The sequence below is a fragment of the Lissotriton helveticus genome, chromosome 11 (genome assembly GCF_964261635.1).
Source record: "Lissotriton helveticus chromosome 11, aLisHel1.1, whole genome shotgun sequence".
NCBI classification, from domain to species: domain Eukaryota; kingdom Metazoa; phylum Chordata; class Amphibia; order Caudata; family Salamandridae; genus Lissotriton; species Lissotriton helveticus.
In genome coordinates this window covers 207,501,238-207,526,134 of record NC_136072.1, presented here as the reverse complement: position 1 = coordinate 207,526,134, position 24,897 = coordinate 207,501,238, and the positions used below count along the sequence as shown (strand labels likewise).

Here is a 24,897-nt window from a genome sequence, read left to right as displayed (position 1 = left end):
CACAGCGTTATTTAAACTTGCACCATTTATCTATATTCATTGAGAGAATAAGACCATAACAATTAGGCCACTAAAATAATGCAGTTTTTATTTCACTTTTCTTGCCATACTCGTAATTTAGAATGGTATTAAACACCAGCAAGCAGGATTTTTCTGCACAAGCTTTACAAATGTATTTGTAGAACACATGGTAATCTGTTTGGAATTAACCAGAACTTGAAGCAGACACATAAGCATTTATTCACCATCAGTGAGGGGGTCAGTCCTTGTGTTCACCAACTGTGTGTCCCGCATAGGGTCCCTTTTGTTGTATGCGGTGTGGTTTCAACTTCATGGCTGCTGTGACTTTCTTAACCCCCCCCTTCACATGCTGTCAAGCTCCTTAGCTTGAACTGCCGCTCCTTAGTGAACCATTTCACCGATGTATTTGATCTACTCCATGACGTGACACCAGATATTCTCTTCCTTACAGAGATATGGCTCACTGCCAATACAGAGGCAGAGCCTGGTCTGGCCCTGCCCCAGGGTTATAACATTGCGACAATCAATAAAGGGGTCCGGGGTGGTAGCATCACAATTATTTTTATAACTGGCTATACCTGCACTTTTAATAATGAGGCCCGGTTGTTGTGAGTGTGCTCGCTGCAAGATTTCCTTTAATGCCAATTTCACACTTTCTGGGCTCTTGACTTATCGCCCTCCTGGCCCTTCCAAAGAGTTTAGGGATGCGCTTATTGCAGCATCGGGCATACTGGCTATCATATCGACCAATTTCAGCATCATCGGAGATCTTAACTTGCCTTTGGATGCTAGTCAAGACTGTGAGATCGGCAACTTCCTAGCAGATCTTGCCGCCCTTCAACTTACCCAGCGCATCCCAGGCTGTAGACACTTTCCCAGACATTTATTGGATCCAGTCTTTTCCAACCTACCCACTCTCAAAGTTAATATGCCTATCCCTATGAGCTGGTCCGACCACTATCTGGTGTCCATGGCACTACAGGAAGTTGAGCCCCTTCAGGGCGCAGCTCATAAATCGGTTTTAAAACACCCTCGGCATAAACTCGACATTGAGCAGTTACGTACCCTCCTCCTAAGGCACACACCCAGCCTTCCTGATAACCCCTATGTGGCTGAGAGCATCCTATCGGACTGGCTCTCGCACTCTCTTGATACTCTCATTCCAGCTAGATGGTCCCAGAGCCGTGAAAACACCCAGTCTAGCCCGTGGTATAATAGAAATCTGTCTTCAGCCTGGAAACCTGGAAAAGCCTGGAAAGAACGTGGAGGCGGGACTATGATTCAGTCTTAAAAATGCAATATCGGGTAGCTATTAAGAACTATCATAGGGCCATTCAGAAGGAAAGAGCAGCCTATTTTGAGGATGAGATCAGAAATAGCAGCAACTCTGATAAATGTATGTTTTCCATTCTTAAATATCTTAAATCTTCAGGGCAACCAAAAGCTGCCCCTCTCTCCTCCAACCAGCAATGTTAAGTCCTTGCCGCCTTCTATATTAAGAAGGTAGAGAACATCTACAGGACCTTCCTCCACACTGAGCTTAGGAAAGGCCCCTCCCTGTGGCCCCACGATATTCCTACACTTTCTGTTTTCCAGGCGCTCTCTCAAGAAGGGATGAGCACAATATGCAAAAAACTTAAATCAGGATTCCCTGCAGACCATCTCAAACCGGTCCAATTAAAAAGATTCTTACCTCAGCTTCTCTCCCCTTTTTGTAATCTTATCAACTTATCTCTGTCATCTGTTGTAGTCCCCATGACCTGGAAACATGCCAAGGTGGTCCCTTTACTTAAAAAACCCACACTGGATGCCTCAAAACCAGAGAACTTCCACCCTATCTTTCTCCTTCCGTTGGTTTCTAAGATCCCTGAAGCTTACACAAACTCTATACTCACGAAGTCCATCGAAGATAAAAATCTGCTTGACCATTCCCAGAATGGCTTTTGCCCACGTCACAGCACTGAAACCACCCTTTTGGCTGTGACAGAACTTCTAAGAGGCATGTTAGATGTCGGTCGCACTTCAGCTCTGATCCTACTAGATCTAAGTGCTGCGTTCAACACAGTGTCTACAGATCTTGCTGCAGAGCTTGGAGGATATCGGTATTGGAGGTCCTGCCCTGGGCCGGTTAGCATCCTTTCTATCGGAAAGAAACTTCCAAGTGTCTGTCCCCCCCCCTTCTGCTCCCAGGTACATGCTGCCCACCAAGGAGTTCCTCAGAGGTTGGCTCTGAGCCCAACCCTATTTAACATCTACATTCAACCCTTAGCAGCAGTAGACAGGAGCAGAGGATTAACTGTGGTATCCTATTCAGATGATATACAGTTGGTGGTTGCACTATCTGATGACTAAGCGCAGGACGTGCTTAAGTTCAAGGAAGATCTAACAGCATTGCAGACAGGATGACCGCCAATAGCCTTCAACTGAATGCTAGTAAATCTGAGATCCTGTTGGTGGGGAAAGATACTCAACTGTGGAGTGAGTGTTGATGGCCATCCACCCTGGGCCTTCCGCCTGTACCTAAACAGACAGTCAAAAATCTGGGAGTATGGGTAGACTCTGCTCTTACTTTTCAGACCCAACCTAAAGCTGTAGCTGGGATCTGTTTTGGGCTCCTACGTGGCCTGAAACCACTATTGGGATTTTTTGATCCCATCATTCGTCAGGTGATCGTCCAGGCTACAATACTATCCAGGCTAGACTATGCCAGCTCCCTATACCTTGGGGCCAATAGAGCTGAGATTCTCTGCCTAGAAAGGGCGCAAAACGCTGCAGTCCAGACACTCCTCGGCCTGCCGAGAACTTCTCCCACAACTGAGTCTATCCGCAGACTGCATTGGTTACCGGTGGAGTGGTAATGTACTTTATTTGATTTCGTTTGAATCATAAAAAGAGCGGCTTAACCACTAAAACACAAAAACACATGTGGCGTAAAATTCATGAGTAAAACACAAGTTAGTTAATAAACTTCTCATTTAAAACATTTTTTGATTGATAAAACAGAGAGAAACAGTGCAATTGGTGCATTTAGTCTTGTAGGAGTTATTCTGGCTATGATATGTCTGATTCTTATACTGGCTTCGGGATAATTGTCTAAGCTTTTTCAAGTTCAAGTTCTGTGTCTTTCTTTTCTAGTGCGTTTGCAGCTAGATTTAAAAACTTTAATGATTTACATGCCAGTTGCACAGTGCACCCTCCTAAACATTTTATTACTGCGGATCTACAGGTCCTTATCTGCTCTTTTTTCATTAACGGCCACAACAGTTCTTTCCGTTTAGATGATAATACCGGGCAAATACAAAGTAAGTGGAGCACTGATTTGTCTCCTTGTCCGCAGAGGCGGCAGTCCGTTGAGAGCCAGGTGCGTTTCCATTTTGGAGTTGGATCTTTAGTTGGGTACAGTCCCAGTCTCAGTAAGATCAGTTGCTGTTTCATTCGATTTGCGAAGTGTTCCAAAAGGTATGGTTGGGGCTTTAGGTTTTTATATGTTGGCAGCACCATCCATGCATTGGTTTTCGTAGTCTAAGCAGCTTTATCCTGTTCTTGAGACATTTGATTAACTGTTTTGTTGACTAATTGTTTAAACTCCGGGTAGGATGATATTGTGTGCCATGCTTCCTCTAACTTTAAAGCCTCAATCGATTTCTTTAAGAATGAATAAACTGAATTACTCGATTTGGATTGCTTTTCGACCTCCAGCCAACAATAATGTGCCAGAGAGTCATCCTCTGCTGCCCGCATTCTCCAGTAATATTTAACCAGAGCTCCTTGTCTTGACATGGTCTGATTTTTTAACCCAAATTCAAGTCTGATCCGGGCTTGAGAGATATGGTGCGAAATGTTAAACAATTTTTTGAAGAGACTGGTTTGGGCGATGTTCAGAGATTTTGCGTCTTTTGTATTTAAGAGTTCGGAGCCGTATGTGATTGAAGGTAAGAATTTTGATGCCACGACCTTTAATAAGTGGGTGGTTGAACAGTCACTGAGTTTTTTTTGCAAGGTTTTGAATGCAAATAATAGCTGTTTAGCTTTTATTTTCCGCTGTTCTTGGTGTTGCTTATAATTAAGGTGGCGATCCAAAATTAATCCCAGATACTTGTATGTCCCCTCGCGGTCCAGGCAATTACTGTTGATCGGCCAAGAGATTTTTGGTATTTTTTTATGTGGGCTTGAAAAACACATGACCTTTGTTTTTTTAAAGTTTATATGTAGTTGGTTTAGGTCTGTGTATTCTACTAATTTGTTTATTAGACGTTGAAGGCCACAAGGCGTTTGGGAGAGCAGCACAATGTCATCTGCATATTGCAAACTTACTATTCGCACATTCCCCAGTTTTGGAGGAACACCTAATGTTGAACGTAGGTTATAATCTAGATTGGCTGTATATATATTAAATAAACAGGGGGCTAAAACGCACCCCTGTTTTAAGCCATTGGTGGTGGTAATTTTATTTGTTAGATTTTGACCATCTCCCATTTTTATTTGTACCCATGTTTTTGAATAGAGATTCATTATAGCATTCAATAGGGTTGTGGGTGCACCCCAGGATTCCATTTTTGCCCAGAAGGCTTGTCTAGGGACCTTATCGAAGGCAGCCTTGAGATCAATGAAACACGCATACAAAACTTTTGAATTGGCAACAGATTGATTAGCCAAGAGTGTAACGGCGGATATGTTTGCTAAAGTGCCCATTCCGGCTCGAAAGCCTGTCTGTGTATTGGGGATTGGTTTAATGTTATCTACCCAATCCTCTAGATCTTTCAACAAGTTTGCAGCATACATTTTTGCCTCAACATCTATGAGGGCTATTAACCTGTAATTTAAGGGATTTGCGCGAGCCCCTGATTTAAGTATTGGATGCTATATGCTTCCTCGCCAATAGTCTGGGATAGTATGGGATTCCGAAATATTAGCAAACAGTGTGGCTAGATGGTTAGACCAAAATGCTAAGGCTTTTTTGAATAGGACGTTGGGCAGACCATTTGGTCCCGGCGCCCCATCTGATCTCTGTTTTTTTTATAATATTCAATACTTGTTTTTGTGTGATCTGGCTATTGACGGTTGATTGATCAGACCCTGATGTTTCAGGATGGTCTTGCTGAAATTTTCCTTCCATTTGTTTGTATTGTGAATTACTGTGATGTTTCAGGTTCTGATTGCATGTTGTGTGATCTAGGGCCTGTAAGGTTGGTTTCAGTGTCTCTGCCTTCCTCTGCTCTCTAATTGGGGTATCACTGGAGGTACTGTGGTTTGGTTGTGTCGCCTTCCATGTTTAATTTTCAGAGGTGACTCTAGGGGCTGTCTGGGGATTATATGTAGCTTCTATGTGAGCTCGCCATACGTGCTCGGTTATGTCGGAGTTGTAATGCCGATTTATTCCGTTGGATAAAACATTAATTTGGGGCCAGAACTGCATGGAATTTTTTTGTTGACTCACGTGGAGCATTTTTGTCCAAAACTGCTCATTATATATACGTTTAGAGTCCTGGATCTCTTTTTTTAGGTCCCTTTTCATTTGTTTAATTGTTATCAGGACCTCCCTGGAAGGTTGTTGACCGTGAGTCCGCATTTGTCTCAAAGCTTTGTTTAGTTTTTGGTTTTTATCCTTAGAGCATTAGTGTACCATTCTGACGCGCTGATCCTGGCAGCTTTTTGGTTTTTGGGGCTATGTAAAAACTTTCTGTTCAAGCTGTTAATTAAGGACTCCCAGGCCTCTACCCCCAATGGTTTTGCGCCAGTAGTGGCCAAGAAAGCTGAGCAAAACTCCATGATTTAGTCTACCGTGTTTTCGTTCCATATTAGCCGATTTAATTTGTACAATTGAGTGAATTGTGTCAGGGCTCTTGATGGCCGAGACTTTTCTCTGTAAAAGATTGGGGATAGTGGTCACTATCTACCCTATCTATTATTTGAAAATTTGTGATGCAGGGGAAAAGATCTGGATCTACTAAGGTGAAATCAATGGTTGCTCTTGATTTTGCCGTCACTCTTGTGAAAGCTGCCGGGCTGTCGTGTGGACCTCGACCATTTAAAGTGTATAATGATTGTTTGTCCAATAATGCGGCGCATTTCTTGCCCGAAGTATCACGTCTGGTTTTATTGTCATTCCTGACGGTTATTACATTTGGTAAGTTTTTCTCTTGGTCTTCGATCAAGTTCATATTGAAATCTCCAGACAATATTATGTTGGCGTGTGGGCATATTGTCTTTAGAGTTTTAATAGTAGCGGCCAATTGTTGGATATCTCTCTCCTTATGCTTATGAGCTGGGTGCACGTAGATGTTCATAATTAACAATGTGCAAGTGATGGTGACTATGAATTTAATACATTGCATCCAGCTCGAGTCTTAGTCAATGTTTTCTTCTTCCCATGGGATATCTGTGGAGATGTATATAGATAAACCACCCTTGGCTCTTCCGTATGCTGACTCCTTTTTAGCTGGATTTGAGTGTTCTTTATAACCTACAATCGGGGTATGTGTTGTCTGCCAGGTTTCTTGTAACAGCAGTATATCGTACTATAGAATGAAGTCAGCGAAATCAATTTCCCCTATTTTTGAGGTTAGACCATTCACATTCCAGGAGCAGATATTGATGTCCTGCATTGTTTTTGTTTTTTGGGGGGATTTTGTTCATGCAGCTCCTTGTTGTGTGTTTGGGGATCTCCAATGTTGATTGTCCTCTTTTTTAACTGTGTCTGGGTGTGAAATTGTAATTGTGATTTGTCTTGTGAATTTAACGTCATCCTTTATTTGATCATGAGTCTCTGGGCCTTTTGTTCCTTTTATGCCCTCTATGCAATGGGGGTGTTGTAGGGGACTCGGGTAACGAGGGAGTTCCACCTCTTTTAGTTCTATACTCCATGCTGCAAATACCTCCTTGTGCCTCAAGATCTGTTCGGTGACTGAATAGTTTATCCAGTTGGCTGTTGTTATTTCGGCCCCTATTTGGTTAAGATTAGGTTTGAATTCAATTCTTTCCAGGTCGCTGGATGTTATATGTCTCAGGGCAGGTAGAGATTTGAATAGTTTTAATATTGCACTTCGATTTAGTATGTCGTGAGTTCCTCTCGATTTATAATGTGGAATCAGTTCTATCTGACTTTGAGCCGTGGGCGATTGTTTTTTGTTATAATCGATCAGGCTCCCCAGTAATACTTCTGTTGGATCTTGTCGATGTGTTTCAGCGTGCTGGACAGGTTTGCCTTGGTCTTGTTGTGTGTTTTCAAAGGGCTCTCTAGTGCTCTGGAACTGTAAATTGTTTTGAGTTTCATTTTTATGATTTCTTGTCTGTGTCTCTCCTTTCCCACTTATTGCTATATCCTGTGTATCAATTTCATTTTTCTTTATATTTGGGTTCTGAGAAGTTTGAATTATATCTGATTTTGCGATTTCTTTGTTTTTGGCATTATCATTTTCCTTCTCGACCGACGACTTGAATATGTCGTATATTTTATTTGTTGACAAGTTTCCCTTTTTTGTTTTATTTTTGCCATCGTGGTTTCTTGAGGCCGCTGTATCTTTTGTTGCCAAGATTTTATGATTCGGCATGCTGAGTGCTTGTGGAGTGACTTTATTTGTTTTACTTTTTCTTGCTTTCCTCAAGCGTTTGCGTTCCCTTTTTGAGAGGGGTTTTTCCAAGCTTTTTTGTTCCTTGCTTTGTACAAGTACCTTCGATGAAATACTTTGATTCAGAAATGGTGATGAGCTTTCTAAATGCGGATGTTCCTCTGATCGTTCCCAGTCTTTCTCAATGACTGGGGAATTTCTACATTTGCTTTCTTGAAAATTGATTTCCTCTTTTAATGGTTTAATATTGATGGTAAGGGTATCCTTGTTAGTTCTATCTGCCTCCTTGAGGTCTCCTTCCGTAGAAGTTGTGGAATTTAATTGTGTTTCCCTGACTGTCCCAAGCAACTCTGACATTATGGTCGGGACAGATGCAAGCTTGTCAATTATTTGGTGGCAGTGGCACGTGTACTATATGATATCCTGTGCTTGTTGTACCTTTGTTATCATAGCATTTAAGTCATGTAATTTTTGGTCTATTCCCTGCACGTATAAGGCTAATACGTTTAATAGCTCGACTTGAGTATCCAGCTTATCAGCGTGGTAGGTTGCGGCTGATCCAATCGTTTTCAGAGTGCCTAGTAGCTGATCCCAAAATGGTCCTGTTGATGGGTCTTCTTGTTGTCCTGTGAGGTATTGTCCCTCTTGTTTATTCATGCGTCGTCGTGGTGCGGGTGATTTTTGGGCTTCTAGGTAGCTAACTGGACTGAATTGTTCAGTCTCATGGGAGGTTTTGAGCGGGGATCCGTTTGTCTTGCTTTGAAATGGCATCTGCGTCATCTGATGCGCTATTTGAAGTTGCTTCATTGGTGGTTTCAGATTAGTGGAGAGATGTTCCTGTATGTTGGTTGTTTGGCCCAAAAGCTGAACTAGTGGTTGACCAAGCTGTGGGTCTGCAGATATGTTTAGTATTGCACAGGAGCTGTCAATGCTGTCCTGCCTGAGCACCAGGTTATCCTCCAGGCTCTGCTCTTCACTATACTGCTGAGCAGTTTGTTAGACTGTTTGGAGTTGTTGGTTTTGTTGCCTTAGTTGATTTGTTTGGGCATGGCAGGTCCGTTGTTTGGGTGTAAGTGCAGACTCCCAATTAAATCCCTGTTCGTTGTGGACAACAGCCTGGATGGCCTGTTGATGGAGTCCATGATGAGCGAATAGTGGCCTCTGAATGAAGTTGGTGCAACTTGCGTCCTCTGATACAGACAGCTTAAGGCCCTTTTGTTCTGTGTCTTCTATATTTGTTGACTTGCTGGCACTGTCCTTGTGTGTCTCATTGTCCGCGGTGCCCCCCTTGTACTTATACTTCTTGGCTTCTTTTGCCTCCTTTGCCTCCTTTGCTTCCTTGGCTACTTTATGCGCCTTTTGCTTCCCTGGGAATAAGCTAAGACATACTTTTAAAAAATCAGTAATGAGAGCCCGCTTATTGCTTTTGGTGTTGGTTTTGATGGGAGAGCAAGTGACGGGAATGGGGGTATAGTTGTCTAGTTGAATATTATCCTTTTCTATTTTGCTCCTCGTATTTTTTTCTTGATCGTAGTCTGATTCCGAATTCTGTTCCTGCTCCATATCCCTTAGCTTACTGAAACTTTCCAATTCTAATTGGTCCTCTGTTTGGGCCTCTGATAGGTCTTCTCCCTACTCTCCCTCCTTTTCAGGTTTCTGATGCTGGTCGCCTGGTGCCCCCCTAATTTTCCCTGATCTCATAGTGGACTATTTGCGTACACTTACGCAAGTTTTTAATTCAGGTTTTTTTTTGTGTTTTTTTTTGTCCCCCCTGAGCGGAGCGACTTGCTTGGTTGTAGTTGCTTTGCCTGTTCTTGTTGTTCTTATTGAGATCTTGTTGATTGACTTCGTCCAAGCTTTGAAACACCTGGGTAACTCTAAGTCCTGGACCAGGTAATCTTGGGGTGCTGGGATACTGGGGTGTTAGTGTGTTGCTACCATATACCCGTTGCCGTTACTTTAGGTGTCTTAAGGATGGAGAAACGCATCGAGTTTAAAACTCTTTGTATCGCCCATAGAATTTTGAATCTTCAATCTACTTACATTCTGGCTAATCTTCTTATGCCCTACATACCCACTCGCCAGCTGTGTTCTATGGGCCAGCACCTGGCGGTTGTCCCCCGGGTAAAGAGAGTCCGGGTGTGAGTACCAGAAGTATTTAAAACCATGAGCTATTCCGCAAAGCCGTTAAAACCTATCTCTTTACTGCATAGTCAGTTGTTCTGTGCAACTCCTGCGTTGCCTATATCAGTTTGCATTTTTAGCGCTGGGACGCCCCTTCGCTGGGGCTGCTGCACAATCTATAAAATGTATAACATAACATAACATTGAGGCCGCAGGAGTCTAACCAGTAATTCACAGTAGAGAGGGTTCTAAAATACACAATCACAGTTGTAACCAGCTTCAGATCAGCTGTGTTGTCATAACTAGTTATAAGGGCCTTCCGCCAGCGTAATCAGATTGGAAAGGAAACTGATTTTTGGGGCAAAATGGGATAAGGGTGAGGGAATAACATTTACGAATCACATTGCTGTTGCCAAACCAATTCCTATCTTTATCCCATTTCCACACAGATTTTCACATGGATATTTTGCCTGCTTTTAGCAGTTGAAATTCTCAGGAGAATGAAAGGTGTTCAGTGGCGGATCGTCAACAAGAGCCGAGTAGTGTCACTCCACCCGCTGCCAGCACACCATGCAAGCACACAAACAATAAAATGGCATTGCCACCAGCTCCCGCTGTGTACAGCGCAAGTGTAAGGCAGGGGGTTTGGGCTGAATCCTGCTATTGCAGGATTATTGCTGCCCCTATCAGTGCGCATGTCGAGTTGGCCAGAAGGCTAACTATGGCCAGATCGCTAAGCGCACTGTAGACCCAGCAATGCTGGCACAGGCCCCCAACCTCAAAATGAGCACTGGGTTAGCCTGCTCCTACCAATCCTAGAGCTGCTCTCACCCTGATGACTGCAGCACTAGGACTGGTTGGATTTGTGTTCCAACAAGCAGGAAGGAAGTCTTTCAATTCCTACTCGTGGAACGCCGGGGAGAATGGCAGCATATATGGTGAGTTTGGCACCATCGTGTCCCATTATATCTTCTAAATGCTAGCCGCAACTGAGGTGTTCCATCATTAATTCTAATCTGCATGGGGCCAGTCACAAGTGTTACTGGCCCCATCGTGATTAACCCAGCACTTGTATTTTACGTTTATAAGTCTCTTCATGCATCATCGAAAATTCTGGTTATTTGAATTCGATCTCAGCTGGGCACGCTTACATTTTTAGCATTCCTGAGAGTAATGCAGACTCAAAAAACGTTGTGAGTCAAGCCGAATTGTGAAGGTATGTAAAATGAAGGGGTTACCAATGGCAAAGAACATAAAAAGGGTTTGGCAGTGCGATACAGAGCAATAACACTGTGGCGCTTAATTCAGTTAGTACAGGTGTATACAGCAGAGCAACATGGCAGGAGAAAAGCAGGGATTCGAGCATGATACATGGCACATAGGAACATCACAAAAAGATGCGACACCCTGCACTCTTGAGTGTATGAAAACTCTAAGTCTCAAATTCCTCCTAAGTTACCAATTGAAAATGGTGCTGCCACTCAAACTGACCGGCTCTCGTCAGTGACAAACTATGCAAACAAACAGCTCCTGTTTGAAAATGGCGCACTTGTCACACGCCCCTCAAGGGTGCATTTACTCAAACATAATATTCTCTGTGCATTCTTCCTTAATACAAACTTAAACTCAAATTTACAGACTGAATGTCCATTAAACAGTTTGTTCCAGCCACAAAATGAATCAAAAAAGTTCTGTTTCTGGAAGACGTCGTCTTTTAATAACACGCTTCTTTCTTGATCTTGTTGCACATTACGTCATGTACATATATGTATTCTTCACAACATCATATCCAGTGTTTCCCAATGCATTTCGGTATTAAATACCTTCGTCAGGGGAATACTGCAATTGAAACCAACAAAAACTTAAATTGTACTATCATAACTACTTGCAGTGTGGGATGTCCACGACCAACCCCGTGTTCATGCTATCACTGTGTGAGTTTGTCAAGAGATGAATTAAAAGTGAATCGAATGAGAATCGATGCTACCATGACTGTGCTCCTACCATGCAACAAACATCATGTGCGCCCTGCATGCCATTCTGCACAGTGTCAATAACGTGCCCACTGCCTGTCATGCACTTCCATGCCTTTACCCGTGTTAGAACTCTAAAACATCATACCTGGACTTTTAAGACACGTGTTTTCCTCTTGTTGGTTCATTATTCAAGAATCACTGTATAAGAAAACGATATTGCATCAGTACCCAGTTTTCCTGCCTTCACTCACGAAATGACTTGCCTTCAGGCATCTGCCTACCTGTATAGCCGCCGGGAAAGCCCTCTAATCTCTTGCTGCATTAACGCGATACCATTTCCTGCACGCTCATGTCAGCTCGCCTTCCAATTCTGTAAACAACCATACAGTCAAATGACGATCTGTTCTACATGCCGCATATCTCTTTCTGCCGCCCTACAAGTACTCGCGCTCACCAAACTCCAATGCGCTCGAGCCGGAATCAACACGTCTCGTCACCATACTCCGAACTTCCTGCCACTACATTGGTGGTCACTCCCCTTGTGAAACACAAGGCTTTCAAGAGATGGAAATTATGGCACAGGCATACAGAGACAGAGGGTATCCGGATGAGATCCTAGAGAAAGCTATGCATAAAGCTGGTCTTAAAGACAGATAAGAATTACTGGTTAAAACTAGCAAGGAACCCCTGAAAAGGGAGGTGTTTGTCATCAAACACTCAACAGCAGCAAGAGCAATTAAGAAGAGTATCCTTAACAGATGGGAGGTCATAGAACAGGAGCCGGATTTTAAAACAGTGTACACAGGCAAACCCATATTTTCGCACACCAGATCGAAGAACTTAAAAGAAATACTGAAACAACCACACAAGCAACGGGGTACAATTCAGCACAGAGGGATGGTAAAATGCCACAATTGCAGCCACTGTGGTAATGTCATAGTAGGGGACGTTTTCCCACACCCGCAAACAGGCAAACAAATTAAGTTGAGGCACACATCAGATTGCAACACGAGCATGGTAGTGTATGCTATTAAATGCCCCTGTGGGCTGGTATACGTGGGCAAAACCACAAGGAAGGTAAAAGTCCATGTAACGGAACACAAAAGCATGATTAGGAATTGTAACCCCAAGTCAAATTTAGCCATGCATTGGAAAGACAGACAGCATACCATACCACAATTAAGATTTACAGTGTTGGAAAGTATTGATGAAAGGTTACATGCTTACACCAATCGCCAATTATCTCAACGAGAAACCTATTGGATCCGCCATTTGAATACGCTTGAACCATGTGGTCTTAATGACAAACTGGAAATGTTGTGTTTTTTATGATCAGATATGTACAAATGAACTGTTAATTTCTTTGTCTTTTTAGTGTGATTCTGTTGACATATGAATCAATTGGTGTTTAATAATCATGAGCACTCGAGCCACCATGAGACCATAACAATGCCTAAGATAAATTTGAGCAGTGACCCTGAGCAGTTTTGCAACATACCTTCACCAGAGGTCTAGGGAGGATTTTAGACATCATGAGGATCTTATACAAAGTTGCAGGAGTTTATAGTGTTAAAGGTTTCACTTTATTAACGATATGGGTATCAAGCACTTTGAGTAGTCCAGATCAGTGAGCCTGCATGGGTACTTTTTTAGGTCTCGCGCCTGCGATGCATATGGCGAAGCCATATGCGCATCGCGCAGGCGCGATACTATAGTCATCGGCTATGCTTCCCAGGAGACAGGAGATGTCACGCGCACGCTCTGGAAAGCGATCGGCGCCGGCCGCGCGCGCGCGTTTCCCAATCTCCTGTCTCTCTGGGAAGCACACAAGCAAGCCCAGCAAGCCCCGCCAAGGTAACTTTGAAATAATCTTTATTTCTTGATAATTATTGCCTCTGGACTTTTTTGTTTAATATTACGGGCATGTGGGTTGTGTGATGCTGCATAAACAGATGCGTTTGGAGTTTATTTACCGATCCGCTATGGAGGGGCTTTTCTTTAATCTGTTGGTGGCTGTTTTTTTTTTTTTATTTATATTGCGTCTTCATGTACACATGATGTTTGACTTTTTTGAGCAATTCGTTACGTTGGGCTTTTGTATAATTTGATACTAGCTGTTATTTTATTTATATTGCGTCTCCCGATGCTGTGTTTGCCTGCCCCGCCAGCTCTCCAAGGTTGCTATTTGTTTCTTTCCCATCTGCGTACATCACTTGCGGGATACAGGTAAATCTGCATTCTAGAGTTGCCTTTATTGTTTTGAGGCCGGGCGCAGGGGCTGCTCCGATGTTATCAAGGCTGCTATCCCACTGCTAAGGCGGTGCTGCACTCACTGCCTTGTTTATATTTGTTTTAGTTCCGTGATGCTCCGATCTTTGCCCCTTCCGAGTGGAGCTTCCGAGTGGAGCTTCAGAGTGGAGCTTCCGAGTGGAGCTTCCGAGTGGAGCTTCCGAGTGGAGCTTCCGAGTGGAGCTTCAGAGTGGAGCTTCCGAGTGGAGCTTCAGAGTGCAGAGTGGAGCTTCAGAGTGGAGCTTCAGAGTGCAGAGTGGAGCTTCAGAGTGGAGCTTCAGAGTGCAGAGTGGAGCTTCAGAGTGGAGCTTCAGAGTGGAGCTTCAGAGTGGAGCTTCAGAGTGCAGAGTGGAGCTTCAGAGTGGAGCTTCAGAGTGGAGCTTCAGAGTGGAGCTTCAGAGTGGAGCTTCCGAGTGGAGCTTCAGAGTGCAGAGTGGAGCTTCAGAGTGGAGCTTCAGAGTGCAGAGTGGAGCTTCAGAGTGGAGCTTCAGAGTGCAGAGTGGAGCTTCAGAGTGGAGCTTCAGAGTGGAGCTTCAGAGTGGAGCTTCAGAGTGGAGCTTCAGAGTGGAGCTTCAGAGTGGAGCTTCAGAGTGGAGCTTCCGAGTGGAGCTTCAGAGTGCAGAGTGGAGCTTCAGAGTGGAGCTTCAGAGTGCAGAGTGGAGCTTCAGAGTGCAGAGTGGAGCTTCAGAGTGCAGAGTGGAGCTTCAGAGTGCAGAGTGGAGCTTCAGAGTGCAGAGTGGAGCTTCAGAGTGCAGAGTGGAGCTTCAGAGTGCAGAGTGGAGCTTCAGAGTGGAGCTTCAGAGTGGAGCTTCCGAGTGGAGCTTCCGAGTGGAGCTTCCGAGTGGAGCTTCCGAGTGGAGCTTCAGAGTGGAGCTTCAGAGTGGAGCTTCAGAGTGGAGCTTCAGAGTGGAGCTTCAGAGTGGAGCTTCAGAGTGCAGAGTGGAGCTTCAGAGTGGAGCTTCAGAGTGCAGAGTGGAGCTTCAGAGTGGAGCTTCAGAGTGCAGAGTGGAGCTTCAGAGTGGAGCTTCAGAGTGCAGAGTGGAGCTTCAGAGTGGAGCTTCAGAGTGGAGCTTCAGAGTGGAGCTTCAGAGTGGAGCTTCAGAGTGGAGCTTCAGAGTGGAGCTTCAGAGTGGAGCTTCAGAGTGCAGAGTGGAGCTTCAGAGTGGAGCTTCAGAGTGCAGAGTGGAGCTTCAGAGTGGAGCTTCAGAGTGCAGAGTGGAGCTTCAGAGTGGAGCTTCAGAGTGCAGAGTGGAGCTTCAGAGTGCAGAGTGGAGCTTCAGAGTGGAGCTTCAGAGTGCAGAGTGGAGCTTCAGAGTGGAGCTTCAGAGTGGAGCTTCAGAGTGGAGCTTCAGAGTGGAGCTTCAGAGTGGAGCTTCAGAGTGGAGCTTCAGAGTGGAGCTTCAGAGTGCAGAGTGGAGCTTCAGAGTGGAGCTTCAGAGTGCAGAGTGGAGCTTCAGAGTGGAGCTTCAGAGTGCAGAGTGGAGCTTCAGAGTGGAGCTTCAGAGTGCAGAGTGGAGCTTCAGAGTGGAGCTTCAGAGTGGAGCTTCAGAGTGGAGCTTCAGAGTGGAGCTTCAGAGTGGAGCTTCAGAGTGGAGCTTCAGAGTGCAGAGTGGAGCTTCAGAGTGGAGCTTCAGAGTGCAGAGTGGAGCTTCAGAGTGGAGCTTCAGAGTGCAGAGTGGAGCTTCAGAGTGGAGCTTCAGAGTGCAGAGTGGAGCTTCAGAGTGCAGAGTGGAGCTTCATTGTGCAGAGTGGAGCTTCAGAGTGCAGAGTGGAGCTTCAGAGTGCAGAGTGGAGCTTCAGAGTGCAGAGTGGAGCTTCAGAGTGCAGAGTGGAGCTTCAGAGTGGAGCTTCAGAGTGCAGAGTGGAGCTTCAGAGTGGAGCTTCAGAGTGCAGAGTGGAGCTTCAGAGTGGAGCTTCAGAGTGCAGAGTGGAGCTTCAGAGTGCAGATTCAGAGTGCAGATTCAGAGTGGAGCTTCAGACTGCAGAGTGGAGCTTCAGAGTGGAGCTTCAGAGTGCAGAGTGGAGCTTCAGAGTGGAGCTTCAGAGTGGAGCTTCAGAGTGGAGCTTCAGAGTGGAGCTTCAGAGCGGAGCTTCAGAGCGGAGCTTCAGAGCGGAGCTTCAGAGCGGAGCTTCAAAGTGGAGCTTCAGAGCGGAGCTTCAGAGTGGAGCTTCAGAGTGCAGAGTGGAGCTTCAGAGTGGAGCTTCAGAGTGCAGAGTGGAGCTTCAGAGTGGAGCTTCAGAGTGCAGAGTGGAGCTTCAGAGTGGAGCTTCAGAGTGCAGAGTGGAGCTTCAGAGTGGAGCTTCAGAGTGCAGAGTGGAGCTTCAGAGTGGAGCTTCAGAGTGCAGAGTGGAGCTTCAGAGTGGAGCTTCAGAGTGGAGCTTCAGAGTGGAGCTTCAGAGTGGAGCTTCAGAGTGGAGCTTCAGAGTGGAGCTTCAGAGTGGAGCTTCAGAGTGGAGCTTCAGAGTGGAGCTTCAGAGCGCAGCTTCAGAGTGGAGCTTCAGAGTGCAGAGTGGAGCTTCAGAGCGGAGCTTCAGAGTGCAGAGTGGAGCTTCAGAGCGGAGCTTCAGAGTGCAGAGTGGAGCTTCAGAGTGCAGATTCAGAGTGGAGCTTCAGAGTGCAGATTCAGAGTGGAGCTTCAGAGTGCAGAGTGGAGCTTCAGAGTGCAGATTCAGAGTGGAGCTTCAGAGTGCAGAGTGGAGCTTCAGAGTGGAGCTTCAGAGTGCAGAGTGGAGCTTCAGAGTGGAGCTTCAGAGTGGAGCTTCAGAGTGGAGCTTCAGAGTGGAGCTTCAGAGTGGTGCTTCAGAGTGGAGCTTCAGAGTGGAGCTTCAGAGTGGAGCTTCAGAGTGGAGCTTCAGAGTGGAGCTTCAGAGTGGAGCTTCAGAGTGGAGCTTCAGAGTGGAGCTTCAGAGTGGAGCTTCAGAGTGCAGAGTGGAGCTTCAGAGTGGAGCTTCAGAGTGGAGCTTCAGAGTGGAGCTTCAGAGTGGAGCTTCAGAGTGGAGCTTCAGAGTGGAGCTTCAGAGTGGAGCTTCAGAGTGCAGAGTGCAGATTCAGAGTGCAGATTCAGAGTGGAGCTTCAGAGTGCAGAGTGGAGCTTCATAGTGCAGCTTCAGAGTGCAGCTTCAGAGTGGAGCTTCAGAGTGGAGCTTCAGAGTGGAGCTTCAGAGTGGAGCTTCAGAGTGCAGAGTGGAGCTTCAGAGTGCAGAGTGGAGCTTCAGAGTGCAGAGTGGAGCTTCAGAATGCAGAGTGGAGCTTCAGAGTGTCAAGAGCAATGCCAATAGCTCTAACTTTAACAAAGGCAAAACCATTGCATTGTAAATGCTTGTTATTTTACCGAATCACATGCTCATGCTGCTGCCTGGTTTGTCTACATGCACACAGGCAGAATCACTCGGTACAAAATGGCTCCTGTTCACTCGTCAGTACGGTCTTGCGCCGCCCCACCTTACCCCTGCCAAATACATTCATTCCAAATACTGCTTATTTTCATATCAGACTGACTTCTCACATCTGGGATAGCAGGGGCACCTTCCACAGTGATTAGTGCTTCACAAAAAATTATTCTCGGCTAGCGCTCAGAAGCCTTGAAGCTTTGATTGAATGACACTGCAGTTTGATGCCCCGCTCGTTTTTTGATGCTATGCGTTCCAGACACTGATTTTATTAAGACTCACTTGGAGCTCTAAACTGTCACTTGATCTTTCTTTGGGTCATTTCGTTTGCCCGGAAGGACTAACATATCTGTGAAACCCTCTTCTTTTATAGTTTGAGCATCGTCTTCGTTTAGCAGGATAACATTATACATTTGAAAATACAAATATCCGGGAAGAGCAGAGAGCAAATCTCCGCGATGTTGGGCATTCTCCTATCATAAAGGAAGCGTGTTGGTGGGACCTGTGGCATCTAACGCATCATTTAACCCTATATGCGTGGGCACCTACCACAATAATGTATAGGATGAGTTTGTTCCGTTCCCGTTTTTAATTTGATGTAAAACTCAAATCACTGCACACACTCTACTACACACTCTCTACTACACACTCTCTACTACAGTCACTACTCTCTACTACACACTCCCTACTACAGTCACTACTCTCTACTACACATTCTGCTACACACTCTCTACTACAGTCACTACTCTCTGCTACGCACTCTACTCTCTACTACACTCTACTACACACTCTCTACTACACACTCTACTACACACTCTCTACTACAGTCACTACTCTCTGCTACGCACTCTACTCTCTACTACACACTCTACTACACACTCTCTACTACACACTCTACTACACACTCTCTACTACAGTCGCTACTCTCTACTACACACTGTACTACACACTCTACTACAGTCACTACTCTCTACTACACACTACTACCCACTCTCTACTACAGTCACTACTCTCTACTACACACTCACTACACACTCACTACTACAGCCACTACTCTCTTCGACACACTCTATACTAGACACTCTCTACTACACACTATCTACTACAGTCACTACTCTCTACTACACACTGTACTACACACTCTACTACAGTCACTACTCTCTACTACACACTACTACACACTCTCTACTACAGTCACTACTCTCTACTACACACTCTACTACACACTCACTACACACTCACTACTACAGCCACTACTCTCTTCGACACACTCTATACTAGACACTCTCTACTACACACTATCTACTACAGTCACTACTTACTACACTCTCTACTACACACTCTACTACACACTCTACTACACACTCTACTACACACTCTACTACACACTCTACATTACACACTCTACATTACACACTCTCTACTACACACTCTCTACTACACACTCTACACTACACACTCTACTACACTCTACTACACACTCTGCTACACACACGCTCTACTACACACTCTACTACACACCCTCTACTACTCTCTACTACTCTACTACACATTCTCTACTACTCTACTACACACTCACTACTTTCTACTACACTCTACTACAGACTCTCCACTCTCTACTCCACACTCTCTACTCCACACTCTCTACTTCAATCTCTCTACCTCAATCTCTCTAATTCAATCTCTCTACCTCAATCTCTCTACTTCAATCTCTCTACTTCAATCTCTCTACTTCACATTCTGTATTACACACTCTCTACTACACACTCACTACTCTCTACTACACACTCTCTACTACACACTCTACTACACTCCCTACTACACATTCTCCTACACACTCTACTACACACTCTACTACACACTCACCACTCTACTACACACTCACCACTCTACTACACACTCACTAGTCTCTACTGCTCACTCTCTACTACACACTCTCTACTACACACTCTCTACTACACACTCTCTACTACACACTCTCTACTACACACTCACTAGTCTCTACTACACACTCACTACTCTCTACTACACACTCACTACTCTCTACTACACACTCTACTACTCACTTACTACTCTCTACTCACTCTCTACTACTCACTACTACTCTCTCTACTACTCACTATTACTCTCTCTACTACTCTCTCTACTACTCACTCTCTACTACTCACTCTCTACTGCTCATGACAATGCCATTTATTTATCTGTTTCCAAAACAAACACATAAATAAAACATTTGTCATTTACAATGCCAAAAGCGCTAACTTTTGCAAAGGCGAGACCGTTGCATTGTAAATGCTTGTTCTTTTCAAGTAGGCGCCTCAAGGAGCATGAAGAGTATAGACAGCACCAGGTTTTGCCTCAGTTGGTGGGAGAATAGTGTTGGATTGTATAACTGTTATGTCAAGTTCTTAGTAAAGGTTTTATAGCAGTTTTAGATTGTAACACCATAGGAATCACGAAGGAACGAAGGTAATGTTTACCTTCTCCAAGATGGCGGTTCCAAATCTGTTCCGGAGTCCGTTTTTTGTTTCAACAACAAGGGGAGTGACCACCAATATAGTGGCAGGAAGTTCGGAGTATGGCGACCGAGACGTGTTGATTCCGGCTCGCATTGGAGTTTGGTGAGCGCGAGTACTTGTAGGGCAGCAGAAAGAGATATGCGGCATGTAGAACAGATCGTCATTTGACTGTATGGTTGTTTACAGAATTGGAAGGCGAGCTGACACGAGCGTGCAGGAAATGGTATTGCGTTAATGCAGCAAGAGATTAGAGGGCTTTCCCGGCGGCTATACAGGTAGGCAGACGCCTGAAGGCAAGTAATTTCGTGAGTGAAGGCAGGAAAACTGGTTACTGATGCAATATCGTTTTCTTATACAGTGATTCTTGAGTAGTGAACCAACAAGAGGAAAACACGTGTCTTAAAAGTCCAGGTATGATGTTTTAGAGTTCTAACACGGGTAAAGGCATGGAAGTGCATGACAGGCAGTGGGCACGTTATTGACACTGTGCAGAATGGCATGCAGGGCGCACATGATGTTTGTTGCATGGTAGGAGCACAGTCATGGTAGCATCGATTCTCATTCGATTCACTTTTGATTCATCTCTTTACAAACTCACACAGTGATAGCATGAACACGGGGTTGGTCGTGGACATCCGACACGGCAGGTAGTTATGATAGTACAATTTAAGTTTTTGTTGGTTTCAATTGCAGTATTCCCCTGACGAAGGTATTTAATACCGAAATGCATTGGGAAACACTGGATATGATGTTGTGAAGAATACATATATGTACATGACGTAATGTGCAACAAGATCAAGAAAGAAGCGTGTTATTAAAAGACGACGTCTTCAAGAAACAGAACTTTTTTGATTCATTTTGTGGATGGAACAAACTGTTTAATGGACATTCAGTCTGTAAATTTGAGTTTAAGTTTGTATTAAGGAAGAATGCACAGAGAATATTATGTTTGAGTAAATGCACCCTTGAGGGGCGTGTGACAAGTGCGCCATTCTCAAACAGGAGCTGTTTGTTTACATAGGAACATCAGACAGCATCCACAGTACATTACAGGGGCATCTCAGGACAGTTTGTTTCGTAAATGTACAGTTAGTCGGCGGCTAAGCCATAATACAGTGAGAAATTAAACCAATGAATTACATGTGAAATAGTCAATCATATATTTACATAAGGAGGTAGTGTCCAGAGGTAGCGCTCACTGACAGTAATTCACATGTGTTAAATCAAGCAATGTCCACTTATACATTGTCACCATTTTGTGCCTCCTTGCCGTTCGGGACATTGTTGTCGGTTCCCCGGGCTAGTAGATATGTGACTAGGGGACCCCAGATGTCCTTAGGTCTACTGGAGAAAGGGAGTGCCTCAGCAAAGATAGCAGATTGTTCTTGACAATGAGTCACATCAGCGAGCCAGTCCTTAAATTTGGGGGCCCTGCCCCGACCCCAGCGACAAGCCACGAGGGGTTTCGCAAGGAGCAGAGCAATGTCAAGGAGTTTCCTACTGGACTTAGGGATGTGTGGTGTGTGCCCCAATAGCATCAGCAAAGGGTCTGGGTTTATTGATACCCCGGTCATGGACTCGAGAGCAGCATGCACTTGTTGCCAGTAGGCATAGACCGGGGGGCATTCCCAGGACAAATGAAAGAATCCAGCGTGTTCCGCGCGACATTGTTCGCATCTATCATCGCTGGACAGGCGGAACCTGAATTTTCTCACCGGGGTGTAGTACAGCCGTTGTAAGAACTTGTAGTGGATTATCTTGAGTCGGCAGATGGCGGATATCCTAGCCGTGAGGTTGCAGCAGTATAGCCACTGTTCATCGGTGATCTCTGCTGCCAGGTCAGTAGCCCAATGTAGGCGGGCTGGGTTTACGAGGCCGGGGCTGGATGTTCTGACGAGGCGATACATGCCAGACACCAAATGCGAGCCATCTTGCGAGCATAGCATGAAGTGCGAAGGGGAAAGCATTCAGGCTCACTGGGAAAGTCAGGGAGGATCTCCCTCATCCCCTGACACAGTCGCATATAATAGAAGGAGTCGAGTGGAGTAGGCATGTGTGATTTGAAGAAGAGGTCAGTAGAGTTGAACTGATCATTGGTGAAGAGGTCGCCCCAGCAAGTGAATTGCAGGCGTTTACATAGCGATTGAAATCCCCGCTCATGGAGGAGTACTAGTTTGGGGTGGTACGTCAATGGCATCCGATGAGAGTATGGGAAGATGCATCCTAGTAACTTCGCCATACGACGCCAGGTGAACGGCGTTTCTATGGACAAAACTGGGCAATGTATAAGCCCATTCAGTGGGAGGGGGTTCCCAATCCATTCCTCGACCGCCAGCTGGGGCATGAAGGTTGTAGGGATCATCCAATGGTAAGCGTAGTGCGCCTGAGCGCATATATAATAAGTCTCAAAATCAGGAACATCAAAGCCCCCTTTATCATATGGCTGAGTCAGCAACGACCATCGTAGTCGGGGTTGTTTACCCCCCAGAGCAGGCGGCACAGTTCAGCTTTCAATGTCTTAAAGAAAAATGCACCCGGGTTGTAAGGAATATTAAGAAAAAGGTATAGGAACCGAGGCAGCACCACCATTTTGATAAGGGATGCTCTCCCAGCCATGGACAGGGGGAGGGAGATCCAGCGATCAACCGAAGTGATGAGTTTCGAGATCGCGACCCCGTAATTCAAGCGCAATGTTTCGTCTTTATCACGAGAGATTTGAATACCAAGGTAGCGGAGGTCCGATCGGCACCACTCTAATGGGAAGTCGAGCCGGAAGTCAGCCACCGCATCCGTAAGGGGGTAGAATTGTGACTTAGCCCAGTTGATGCATACGCCGGAAAGCCCTCCGAAGACCACGAATTCCCTTAACAACAGGTTCAAATTGTGCACCGGGTCTTTGACATATAATGTCATGTCATCTGCGTACAGTGACACATCAATCTGACGCTGAAAGCATCGAAAGGCGCCCTCTCGGTGCAACTGACGAAGTCTACAGGCCAACGGCTCGACGGCAATCGCGAAAAGGAGAGGGGAGAGCGGGCAACCTTGTCTAGTGCCTCTCGTGATTGCAACCAAAGGAGAGAGACACCCGTTGATCAGTACCCTTGCCGATGGCTGCGTGTATAGTAATTGGACCCAGGAGACTAACAATTTAGGGAATCCCATACATGTCAGAACGGCGAATAGATATGATGACCATTCGACCGAATCGAAGGCTTTAGTAGCGTCCAAAAAAACCGCCGTAACGGGGAGATCTGGGTGAACTGTGCGAATCAGGGAGAAGAGTGTGCGTATATTGTGGGAGGTGGAGCGGTTGGGGACAAATCCAGATTGATCGGGTAGTACAATTTGGGTCATGAGGAGGGACAGCCTGGTAGCCAGTACCTTTGCCAGTATCTTGACATCGCAATTCAACAAAGAGAGCGGGCGGTAAGAGTCACAAGTGTTAGGACTCTTGCCAGGTTTCAGCAGTGACGTGATTACGACCTCTCGCATGGAACAGGGGAGTATCCCATCAGTCAGCGACTCCTCAAAGACCTCTTTAAGGACAGGGGCCATTATGTCTATATACGCTTTATAAAACTAGGCGGGTATCCCATCGAGGCCAGGTGCTTTGCCATTTTTGAGTGACATAATGGCATCTCTGATTTTGTCTAACTCAAAAGGGGCAGCTAGAAAGGCCCTATCCGCGTCGCTGATCCAGCACAGAGCGACATCACCAAGGAAGTCATCAAAAGACATGTCCGGGGTTGCAGCAGTGGTGTAAAGTGCGCGATAGTGAGTCGTGAAATCTGTCAGTATATCGTCTGAGTCTCTAACTGGTTGGCCCTGTGAATCCAGAACTTCGAGGATTGTATTATGAGTGTTGGGAGGGCGCGTTAACAGTGCGAGGGCCCTACCAGGTCTATCTCCTTCGCAGTATTTTCTCGCCTGCCAGTATTTCCCTTTGAACTTACAGCCTGATTCATCAACGGGCCGTTTTGCGAGCCCCTAATAGCGATTCATAGCGAACCGCTATTAAGGACTCGCAAAACGGTATTCATGTAGGAATCGCATAATAAAATGCGATTCCTACTGATTCCTTATTTGCGATTAGCAAATTGCTAATCGCAAATAAGGAATAACTCGCCATTCATTCCTATGGGCCAAAAGGCCCATAGGAATGAATGGGGAGTATTCCTTATTTGCGATTAGCAATTTGCTAATCGCAAATAAGATTGCGATTTGAAGGGTGCCAGGGGTGTCCAAAGGACACCCTGTAGCACCCCTCAAATGAAATTTGACACAGGTGTTGCACACACACATGTCCAAAGGACATGTGTGTGTGTAACATGCAACTCAGAAAAATGCATTTAAATGCATTTTTCTGAATTTTCGCAATTTACCGCGAGGTTTGACCTCGCGGTAAATTGCGGCAAGAAATTGCGAATTCACAAAATATAATTGGATGATGAATTGCATTTAAGGAATCTCAAATAGAGATTCCTTAAATGTAATTCCTCGCAAATATGCGATTTCGGTAATAGCGATTTTTGCATTTGGGATGATGAATCCCAAATGCAAAAATCGCACTCGCAAAGGGCCGGATTCTCAGAATCCGGCCCTTTGCCTCCCTGGCTGCCTCTTCTTCGTACTTTGTCAGTTTTTCCCTAAATTCCGCATGCACTTCAGCACGATCACCCGACGCCATACAAATCTCTAGTTCTTCAGATCTCGATCAAGGGTGCGCAATGTGCGCTGTATATCACGTAGCACACCAAAGCTTTTCGATATGCAGTATCTCCTGACCATAACCTTGAATGCCTCCCAGACGCTTTCGGCTGAGTCGACAGACCCCTTGTTGCAAGGGAAGAAGGCTGCTATCTCTTCGCCGAGTTCGGCGCGGAACACCGCGTCTAGAAGGGCCGCAGGCTGTAGCCGCCAATGTGGTCGGGGGCTATCCCACCCAGGCACTCGTAGGAGCATTGAGACCGGGCTGTGATCAGAGTATGTCCTGGGCAAATGGGTCAC

The 24,897-nt window shown here is 45.4% G+C and overlaps 2 long non-coding RNA genes across 3 annotated transcripts in view; one reads left to right on the top strand and one right to left on the bottom strand.

Moving 5' to 3' along the window:
• Positions 1–11,420: 11,420 nt before the first annotated feature.
• On the bottom strand, positions 11,421–12,182 carry LOC144790987 (uncharacterized). Its single transcript, XR_013602265.1, has 4 exons — positions 12,144–12,182; positions 11,971–12,059; positions 11,835–11,887; positions 11,421–11,552 (listed from the first exon to the last, which is right to left on the bottom strand). It is a non-coding gene; the product is annotated as an uncharacterized LOC144790987 (long non-coding RNA).
• Positions 12,183–19,995: 7,813 nt separating this feature from the next.
• Positions 19,996–24,897, top strand: part of LOC144792372 (uncharacterized) — a 311,371-nt gene continuing 306,469 nt past the window's right edge. For both annotated transcript variants that reach the window (XR_013602549.1, XR_013602548.1), the window contains exons 1-2: positions 19,996–20,162; positions 20,246–20,298. This is a non-coding gene — a long non-coding RNA (uncharacterized LOC144792372). The remainder of the gene's footprint in view (positions 20,163–20,245; positions 20,299–24,897) is intronic.